The sequence below is a fragment of the Macrotis lagotis genome, chromosome 1 (genome assembly GCF_037893015.1).
Source record: "Macrotis lagotis isolate mMagLag1 chromosome 1, bilby.v1.9.chrom.fasta, whole genome shotgun sequence".
NCBI lineage: Eukaryota > Metazoa > Chordata > Mammalia > Peramelemorphia > Peramelidae > Macrotis > Macrotis lagotis.
In genome coordinates, this window is record NC_133658.1 from 544,674,380 (window position 1) to 544,685,776 (window position 11,397).

An 11,397-nucleotide genomic window follows, 5' to 3' on the forward strand; every position below is an offset into this window, starting at 1 on the left:
ACAAAGATCTGGACCCAGAACTGAACCGGAGTCAGAAAAAGAGCTAAAGTTCATTTGGAAAATTATCCAGTGCTTTCAATAATTCCAAGATGCTCCCTAACCCTCAATTTCATTCTTTTTTACACTGATATTCAATAAAATTATATGGCTATAAAATATGAAACACTACCTCCAAAAAAATCAATATAATGGGGATCCAAAGAACAAGAAAAAGATATATGGTAGGCATAAATAAATAGTAGCATTTTGACAATGACTTATGCAAAACATGTAGTCTAGGTTTTTTGCAAGGCAAATGGTGTTAAGTGGCTTGCCCAAGGCCACACAGCTAGGTAATTATTAAGTGTCTGAGACCAGATTTGAACCCAGGTACTCCTGACTCCAAGGCTGGTGTTTTATCCACTACACCACCCAGCCACCCCACAAAACATGTAGTCTAGAAGAAAAGTATCAAACATATGTAGTTCATTGACCACTCAGCAAAACTCTCTAGTACTGTCTGCAGTTCTCCAGGGAATATCCTATCAATAAGAATAAGGATTCATTGAAGTCTTCAAGATTTCAAGTTAACGAATGTTAAGAATAATAGTGGTCAAAATTTACTATCTTCAATTTTTAAAAGTTGTCATATATTATGTCTCTTTTTCTCTCTAATTGTTTTTCCTTCCATTCAATTTGATTCTTCTTTCACAAGAGGAATACAAATCTGTGTTTAGCATAATTAAACATGTGGTGTGTACTAGCTTGCTTTCTACTGGAGGAGGGAGAGGAAATTGTAAAAAATGTAAAAATCTTGTAAAAGTAATTGATGGAAACTACTGTTACATATTATTGGAAAAACAAAAATATTTTTTTTATAAAAAGAATAGTAGTGGTCAAAGAATTTCATGTTTTAAAAAATGGAACCATGTAAAATCATAGATGATAAGAAAAAAGAGCATTGGGCTTAAAGTCAGATGATATATTTGAATCCTGGCTCTACCAAGTTGTGCAATTTTGGACAAGTCACTTGAACTCTTAAGCCTCAACTTCTATATCTGTAAAACAGGCATAATACTTGACTCAGTGTTTGTTATGACAATCAAATGAGATCATATACAAGAAAGTACAATAACACAATAAATGTATATATGATATGACTGTATTTTGTGTGTGTTGCCTATAATCAACCTAAAAGTAGGTTATAACAGAAGAGTTCAATAGTTTAGAAATAGTTTCGTTTTGCTGACTAAGAAGACAAGAAGAAAAAGAGTTCATATGTGGCAGTATAAGATACTACTGTTAGAAACACCCAAAGAAATAATAGTTTTAATCTCCAGGATCCCAGATCATGTTCACAAAGAGAAACTGAAACTGGAGATCTCCATTCTTCCATATGGGGGAATAAAAAAACAAACAAGAAAGAAGAGTGGATCAAGTGAAAAGGTGGATCATGTTGAAAAGTGTTTTTAATAAGGAAAAATATTGCAAACATCAATTTAAATGGCCAGAACTTAAATTCCATTAGTGGGGAAATTTCTGGCAGGACAAGTCCTTCTATTCAACCAAATCTCAGACTTACATTCTTTATGAGTATCCTAGAATTTACGGTAGTATTTGTCTACCTATCTATATAACCTTCTTAAGGTCACACTATGTATCAAAGTTGTCATTTGAACATATATCTTCCTGATTCAAAGGCTAGATATCTATCTACTATCCCATGCTTGAGAACTTTTGGAAGAAGAGTTAGTGCTCAACTTTTTGATCACAAATGATTTTCACACTCAGTGCAGTCTCTGAGACTGAGATTAAACAAAGTTTGGATTAGTTTTCTGATCTAATTTTGGTCTAACAATTAACACCAAGAAAACAGAAGTTCTTCACCAGTGAGTACCACAAACTATATGTGGAACATCAGTTATTGTAAATGGAGAAATTTTGAATGCTGTGAATAAGTTTACTTACTTGGGCAGGATACTTTCTAGAGACAATATTGCCAGAGCCAGTTCAATGATTAGGAGGCTCCAAAGGAAAGTGTGGGAGAGAAGAGATATTGGACCATCTATCAAATTGAGAGTCTACAGATTTCACTGATGTATCCCTGTAAAACCCAGATAATCTACCAGTGCTTTGCCAGGAAACTGAATCACTTCTATTTGAATTGTTTTAGGAGTAGTCTAAAGATCGACTGGCAGGAGAAGATATTGGACACTGAGGTCCTTTCGCTAGTTAAGCTCCCAAGCATTCAAACTCTACTGCAGAGAATGAAACTCCAATGGGCTGGCCATGTTGTTCAAATGTCAGAGTTTGCTTAAAAAGACCTTTATGAAGAACTCACACAAGGCAGACACTCACACAGTGTTCAGAAGAAGTTATACAAGGACACTCTCAAGTTCTCTGAAGAACTTTAATGACAACTGGGAGACATGAGAGAATATAGTAAAGCCCAATATGGCATGCTTGCATCAAAGAAGGCCTGTGCTCTATGAGTGAAGCAGAATTATAGTAGCTCAAAAGAACCATGAGATGTGCGAATTTAGAGACATTCCCTCTCCACGTGTTCTTAAGGAATATCTGTGTCCAAACTATGATGAAGTCTTCTGAGCTCACTTGGTCTGATCAGCTACAGTCAGATCATTATTGGTTCAGAAGTTTCTACCATAGTTTGGGTACAAATGGCATCACTTGTTCTCAACATAGTGATGTAATTTTGGACAATTACTACCACAGGTTCTATAACCAACTATAACCTTGTCTAAATATGTCCAATTGATCCTGTATATATCTTGTTTATAATGGTTGTTTTCCTGATGTCTCCCCCATTAGACTGTGAGGTCCTTGAGGGCAGGAACTATCTTTTGTTTTCTTTGTACCCCTAATTGTTAGCCTAGGACCTGGCATAGAACAGGTGATCAATAAAATGTTTGCACTGTCTTATGGACTTGATTCATGCTCAGTAGTCAAACTTAATGCAACTACTTAAACTCATTAAACAATTAATAAAACATTGGAAATGAATTTTAAGCTTAAAATATCATAATACTTCAATTACTTCTTAGTCTCCAGCATTTATAGCATCACAGTTTGAAGAGAGTCAGAAAGACCTAGGATTTGAGTCTCACATAGATTATCTGTGCAAGCCTGGGCAAGTCAACTAACATGACTCCAGGCCAGAGAAATTAAGTTCAAATATAAAGAAGACTACTAAATCAATCCCTGTGGTCTGCATATTGATTTAGAAAAACACATGATAATATCTATATTTTATTGTGTTTTGTTAAATGTTTCTCTATTATATTTTAATATACCTCAGGAAGCTTTGGGACTGCTATGGGCTCATATGGCACTGTAGTGGTCTGTATTTGACATATTTTCTTAGAGACAAAGATTGTAAATTTCTGAGAAAGTACTGCCTTAGATTGGAAAAGGGAATTTTTTTATTTAGAAGATACCTGGGGTGTGGCTAGGTGGTGCAGTGGATAGAGCACCAGCCCTGGAGTCAGCAGTACCTGAGTTCAAATCCAGCCTCAGTTAATAATTACCTAGCTGTGTGGCCTTGGACAAGCCACTTAACCCTATTGCCTTGCAAAAAAACCTAAAACAAACAAAAAAAAACAGAAACAAAATATAAAATGAAGTGGGGCAGCTAGGTGGTACAGTGGATAGAGCACTGGCCCTGGAGTCAGGAGTACCTGGGTTCAAATCCAGTCTCAGACACTTAATAATTACCTAGCTGTGTGGCCTTGGGCAAGCCACTTAACCTGATTTGCCCTGTAAAAGCCTAAAAAAAAAAAAAGAAGAAGATACCTGGATAGCAACACAATGAAATCCAAAGTCTAGTCCCTATCCCCAATTACTGTACTAAATTTTATATTCAGTTCTTCTACTTCTGCTTTTAATCACTTTGAATTATTTCATAAATAATTTTCCAGATTTCTTAATAGTCTTTAAAGTTGGCGGTGGTATGTAATTACATTCTGAGATGTCATTACAACAATGTACAGTACCTCAATTCAACCATTCTTCTCCTATTGGGCATTAACATTGCCTTTGTTTTTTTTTCTCAATTAAATATAATATTGCTATGAAAATCTTAAATAGATAACCCTTAAAAATTAATTGATATAAATTTTGCTATGGAACAATCTTTTTCTCCAAGAGCCCCATCTTTAGAATTATCAGAGCCAGGTCCCATGGATATAGTAAATTGCCATGAAAATCAAGGTCATTCATAAACCACAGACTTTTGAGTAGCACCAGGTTAAATTTCTTTCTGGCTGTCTCATGATGGTGGCAGTGGCAGCCATCCAGGGTAAAAAACAAAAATTCATATGGAAGTAACATATTTTTTTTTTAAAAAATGCTTACATTGCCCCTGATCCAAAGAACTCTGTCTAGGTTCTTGTCATGAATTGAAAACGAACTTATTTATATCATGGAGTAACTCCATCCAATGAACATAAAACACAGATCATGACAGAGAGGCAACATTTACATATTCTAAGCATTTCCATATAGGGAGTGGGAGCATCCAAGAATATCATCAGTCCTTCTGAGAACTGCCTTACCTAGATGTTAATGAGTGAAGTATAGAAACAGCCAGTCCTGTCCTCTCATCCACAGAATGAACAAATATTCTCATCTTTGGAACAATCAAACCACTCTGTCTTTTACTGAGATGTGTTCAGAATAATCATGGGCAAACTGCCATACTTCAGATTGACTGAACACAGATCTGTGACATGGACAGAAACCAGAGCTCCAGCCACCAGCAACGCAGGAATCTGGAGGGTGAAAATGGGATGTGTCATACAGCTCCCATTGCTGGCAGATGAGTGTCTTGGGTAGTGGACAAATAGGAAGAACTCTATCCAGGAAAGGAGCCCAGGCTGACCTTTGCCAGCAGGCACAATGAGCCCTTGGGGAATCCTTAAGGCCATGATTCACACTGGGGCTTTTCTATAGCCAGTTTCTAATCCCAAACTTTCTTCTCCTACTTCTTGGGCTTGTGTCCCACTTCTTGAGCCTGATTCCTCCTCTATATCCTCATTAAGGATAAGCTCATTTTCATTTTAACCAAAATAAACTACAATCAATATAAGGCATACTGATCCATGTACCATCTCATAGTTTAAATTCTAGAAGAATGTCAGAGGTCATTTCTCTGGCCCAAACCACCAAAAAAGTAAAAAAAAAAAAATCTCATTTCTATAGTGTTGTAAGGTTTGTAAAGTGCTTGAAAGCATTCTAAATGAGGCAGTGAGATAATGCTGGGATCCAAGAGTTGGAGTCAGGAATATCCAAATTCAAATTTAACCTTAGACATTCAGTAGCTGTGTGAACCTTGGAAGTCACTTAATGTCTGTTTGCCTTAGTTTCTTAAATTTTTAAAATGAAGATAATGAAGACAAAAAAATGAAGACAAAAGCTAATTATTTACTGTATTATTTGTTTTAGAAAGGCATTCACAAGGATGGAGCCAGGATTGGAGTGGACTGAGCATTTTTCTTGAGCTCTCCCAACACACCCATCTAAACAACTTCAAAAAAAGTGAATCAAACTGAATTCTGAGTGGGAAAACCAACAAAAAGTCACAGTGAGTCACTGTTTTTCCCAGTCAGAGAAGCTTAGGAAGACAGAAAAAGTGAGATCCATAAAGTGCTGGTTGACCTAGCTGTGGGTCTAGGAAACAGTAACAACAGCAGTAGAAGTGACACCATAAAGGTAAAGGAACTGCACACCTGGTTCAGAAAGAGAGTTTATGACACAGGATCAGAATCATTTGACAACTTCGTTGCCTATCACCTAGTTCTGGGTTTCAGTTCTAGAGCAAAGAGGAATGGCCCCAGTCATGAGGGAATAGAAACATTACCTGGATAAGGACAAGAATGCAGATTTAGTGGACACTATCAAATCTCTCTGGATTATACTACATATAAAGCACTGAGAATTTACAGCCCCTCCAGATCCACCTGCAAAAGAAGCAGAACCTCAAAAATCAGATCTAGCTGAGCATTTTCTCTAACTAAAAGGTGAACAGAGCCCACCCTAACATAAATTCCAAAATCAAAATATAGACTTGAAAATTGAGCATACTGGGGGCCGCTAGATGGCACAGTGGATAAAGCACTGTCCCTGGAGTCAGGAGTACCTGAGTTCACATCTGGTCTCAGACACCTAATAATTACCTAGCTGTGTGGCCTTGGGCAAGCCACTTAACCCCATTTGTCTTGCAAAAAAAATACCTAAAAAAAAAAAAAGAAAGAAAATTGAGCATACTACAAAAAAAAAAGAACCTGACCATAAAAAAACTATTGAGGAAACTCAAGACAAAAACTAGGAATACAATTACTTGAAAATATCTCCAAGCAAGACTTGAAGGGGAAAAAAAGTGGATTGAATATAAATTCAAAAAGAATTTCTAGAAGAGCTAAAAAATGACTTTAAAAGAAAGCAAAAAAAATTAACAACAGTTAAGGAAAACTTTGGAAAATAAATGAAAACAATAAAAGAAAACTGAAAAGAGAATTAGCAGTTTAGATTTTTAAAAGGCACAAAAATAACAAAGAAAATACTATTAAAAATCAGAGTTAGTCAAATAGTAAAAGAGGAGAAATCATCATTAAAGAAAATAATTCCTTAAAAAATGAGTTCATGAAACATCAGGAAACAATAAACCAAATATAAAGAAACAAATAACAGTGATAACATAGTGTCTGATTAAACCAAAAGATTTCAGCTTTGATTCAAGAACTCACTATTTGACAAAATCTACAGAGGAAACTAGAAATTTTTTGGCAGAAATTAAGTATAGACTAGCTCACACCATATTCCAAGATAAGGTCAAAATTGGCACATAATGTAAACAGAAATGATGCTATTATAAGTCAATTAGGGGAACATGGAAAATATTACAAGTCAGACCTATGGATAGGGGAAGAATTCATGATGAGAGAGAGAGAGAGAGAGAGAGAGAGAGAGAGAGAGAGAGAGAGAGAGAGAGAGAGAGAGATTCCTTGGAGATAAATACAGGGCTTTGTACAAACAGAAGAAATACAATCAAAAATAAAAGAAAATCAGAAAACTGGAGGAGTGGAAATTATGAAAAGTTTTCTGAAAATTGTTTCATTTCCCAATAAAGAACTGAGACAAATTTATGAAAATATAATAAATAACAATGACTAATAAATGCTCAAAATTTATCAAGAGTTTAATTTCAGAGCAATAAATCAAAGCTATCCATAGTCATATCAAAATCTAAATAACTGATAATTAGAAAAATGCAAATTAAAACTACTCTGAGTTACTACTTCTTATCAGCTAAGATGACAGAAAAGGAAAATGACAATACTACAGGGAATAGGAGAAATAGGTTTAATAATGCACTGTGGTAGAAATGTGAACTTGACCAAACATTGTGGAAAACAATTTGGAAGTATGCCCAAAAGGCATTTAAACTATACATACTCTTTGACGAAGGAATACTACTACTACTACTAATACTACTACTACTACTACTACTACTACTACTACTACTACTACTAACTACTACTACTACTACTATGACTACAACTGCTACTAGGTCTAAACCCTAAGGAGATCAAAGAAAAATGAAGGAGAAAGGGAAACAAGTACAAAAATATTTATAGCAGCTATTTTTGTATTATCAAAGAACTGGAAACTAGAGGGGATTTCATCAATTATGAAATGACCAAACAAGTCATGGTATATTAATTTAATGGAAAACTATTTGCTGTAAGAAATGATGAAGGGGGTAGTTTCAGAAAAACCTGGGACATATGCATGAACTTTTATGAAGTGGTATAATTAAGGAAAAGGAGAATGGAAAACAATCTGTGAAAGACTTAGTAATTCTGATCAATACAATGACCCATAATAATTCTAAATGCCTCATGATAAAAAACAAGTTATCTTCCTCCAGATAGACTGAAGCATATGCTTTTCCTTTATTTTTCTTACCTTTCGGGGGGAATATAACTAATATGGAAATATGTTTTACATGACTTCATATGAATAATGGACATCAAATTTCTTGCCTTCTCAATGTATTTAAAAGGAGTAAAGGGAGAGAGAAAATTTGAAACTGAAGTTGAAAATTTACCAAAAAGAAAAAAAGATTTCCACATCCTGTTTTGTTTTAATTAGGAAGGAAAATGGAAAATTGACTATATTTGAAATATCTAAGAAAGAATGAAAAATTGTCAGTAAGGAAAGGAGCCCTTTTCTTTTCTCATTTAACCCACTATACCCTGAACTCTGTTATTGCTTCATTTGGAGATAGCCTTTACATATATATATATATATATATATATATATATATATACATACATATAAACAAAATCAAAGGGAATATTTATTCTGAATCAGATTATGATATTAAATCTGAAAGGGACCTTCAAGTCTATAAATTTGCCTTCCTCCCCCCCCATTTTCCAGATGATGAAACTGAGGCCCAGAGGCTGTGACTTGTCCAAAGCCACACTGATAGGAAGTAACAAAATTTAGTTTCAAATTCAGACTCTTTCCACTGTTTTATGCTGCCTCTTAAACATATTTACCTCAAAATGTCCCAAAAGATATGTGAAACCTTGACTACCTCATTACACAAACAAATGCTGAGAGTGTGGTACTGATAAGTGTTAATAGCAGGATTGTATTCTGTTCAGTTATAGCCATTACCCTGGACTCAGACTATGCATCTTCCACTAGTACAACTGCAAAGCCCTCTTACATTCTAAACCAGATTGTATTGGAATTTAAAAGAAGCCTCCTCCATAAACTGGGATTAGCAATATGAAGTTTATGGTTTGAGGGAGCTGCTGAAGACACTGAGAAGTTAAATAACCTTGTCCATAGCCCCATAGCTGTGTATGTCTGAGGCAAGATTCGAACACAAGTCTTCCTGAATCCGAGATTAGCCCCTCTATCTGCTACACCAAGCTGCTAAAGATCAAAAGAGCTAATGTTGGCAAGGCAGCTTTTGAAAATAATGAAACTCTCTAAAAAAGAGTTGGAGGGATTTCTGTCTTGTTATTAAATATCTTTGTGACATCTCTCTCTGGACTCCAGAGCAACATTGTACATGATCTGTTAGACACCAGTATAGGACAGAAAACTTTACCTTCACTCTTGTCTTTGTTGACAGCAGGAGGAAAATGGACTTAGAATTGGTGAATCTTGTCCACTCTCACTCACTGAATTTTGTTCTCTCCTTCTCTAAGGAGAGACTGCTCTAGAAAAGGAAAAGAATCTACCAGTACCTATAGATTTAGAAGAAGGGGAGGGGAGAAAAGTAATCTAATTTAATTTTCCATTTTACAGTTGAAGTACCTGAGGTTCAAAGAATTAAATTATCTTACTCAAGGTCACACAGATATTAAGTGATAGAAGTTAGATTTAAACCTAGTCCCTCTAACTACTACTCAATTACTCTTCTCATACTATCAAGAAAACAGCTTTCTCACTTCAAAACTGATCTCAGATATTTATTAGCTCTGTGACCTTAGCAAGTCAATAAACCCTATTTCTCTCAGTTTCCTCATTTGTAAAATGAGCTGGAGAAGGAAATGTCTTTGCTAAGAAAACCCCAAATTGGGTCACATAGAGTCAGATACAACTGAACAACAATAACATATCACCATACTGACACTTGGTGAGTTATTTTTTTTAAAGTGGAAAATCAATCAAGACTTTCAATGTTCCACAAAGTACTGGGGTGGAAGGATATGCATGTATGTGTAGGGTCACTCACAGAGGAATTTTCAATCCCCCTGTCTGCATGTGACAATTTACTGTAATGAGTTTACAGACAAGACCGCTAAGAGGAAGCAGTAACATTCTTCTGCACAGGTGAATATATCATTAGACATTTCCCTCAAAGATGCCACCTTTGACAACCAAAGCTTTTGGTTTGCCAGTAATAACCTATCCACAGAGAGGTGTTCCACATACCCCTAATGAGATTTTTAATCATATCAAAAAAAGCTAGATAAGGAATTAGGAGGCTAAGAAAGATTCAGTGACTTGGCCAAGATCACAACAGGTAGTAAATGGCAGAGACAGGATTTGAGCTAAGATTCTTTGATTCCAAAAGGCAGTATCCTTTCCATTTTACCAGAATGCCTCTTCTGTGAACAGATGTGCTCGTGTGGTCAGGAAACCCAACTGTCATCTGTGCTGATCAATGCAGCCAGAAGGAACAACACTGACCATGTCCTATATATCTATAATGTGATGGAGTATATCTAAGGAGTGACAGCAACTGAAGTATAATGAAATATGACCATGGGTTCTGAGTCATAACTGATTGATGTTTCATTTTTAGCAGGTCATCTCTCTTCTTTCCCATCCATTTCAGTATTATAATATTCATTTAGCTATGTGTCAATAAATGGGATGTTTTTGTTGTATCTTGAAAATAGACTTAAGTATTTCCTTATGCACAGAAGGAAACTCCAAGAGGGTGTAATTCTCCCTCTAGGAAAAGCAGATGGGTTGCCAGAATAAAGGGGAAGCTGGTATTGGCAGCCTCGGTGTGTTCTCAAAGTCAGGTGGTTTCTCCAAGCAGACACCAATCACTTATCCATTCATGTTTAGAAAATAAATTCCTGAATAAAACAGAATCCAAGTTTTGTGGGGCTCTCCATATATTGACCTCCCTGCTGTCGTGGAAATTCTCCAAGGATACCATGGGGTGATATTCTCCACCACCACCCATTAGAGCCAGTGGGCAGGCACACAGAAATGAGCTCCAAGGTACAGCCTGAAGTCTACTATACCCTCAGAACAAGTTCAAAAGAAAAATTGAGGTAATATCTATGAGAATAGATGGATGTCAACTGTGAAACTGTCTAGTATAAGATTCAATGACTTTTTTTCTAAAGATCTTAAAGATTTATAACTTTTAACATATAATATGCAACTTTAGGGACAGCCAGATGGAACAGAAGAGAGAGAACACAGAGTCTGGAGTTAGGATAGACCTAAGTTCAAAGTCAGAAGATGAAGTTAAAGTTAAGAAAAAGTCCAAATAGGGGGATGAGGGGAGTAGTTTTTAATATACAGAGGTGAGAGATGGAGTGACATGTGTGTGCATAGGGGCCAGAGGATTGAGTGAAGGGGTACAAGGGGCATTACATGACCAATAGAAGACTTTATATTTGATCCTGAAGGAGGCAGGGAGCCATCAGAGTTTACTGAGTAGGGGAATGACATAGACATACCTAGGTTTTAGCAAAATCACTTTGGCAGCTAAATGGAGAATGGATAGAAGTTAGAGACCTGAGGCACAGTGGGTAAGTTCAATTATCTAGCTGAAAGCTAATGAAAAGCTACACAAAGACATCGTTCATATGAATGGAGAGAAAAGGGTCATGTACTAGAAATGCTTTGATG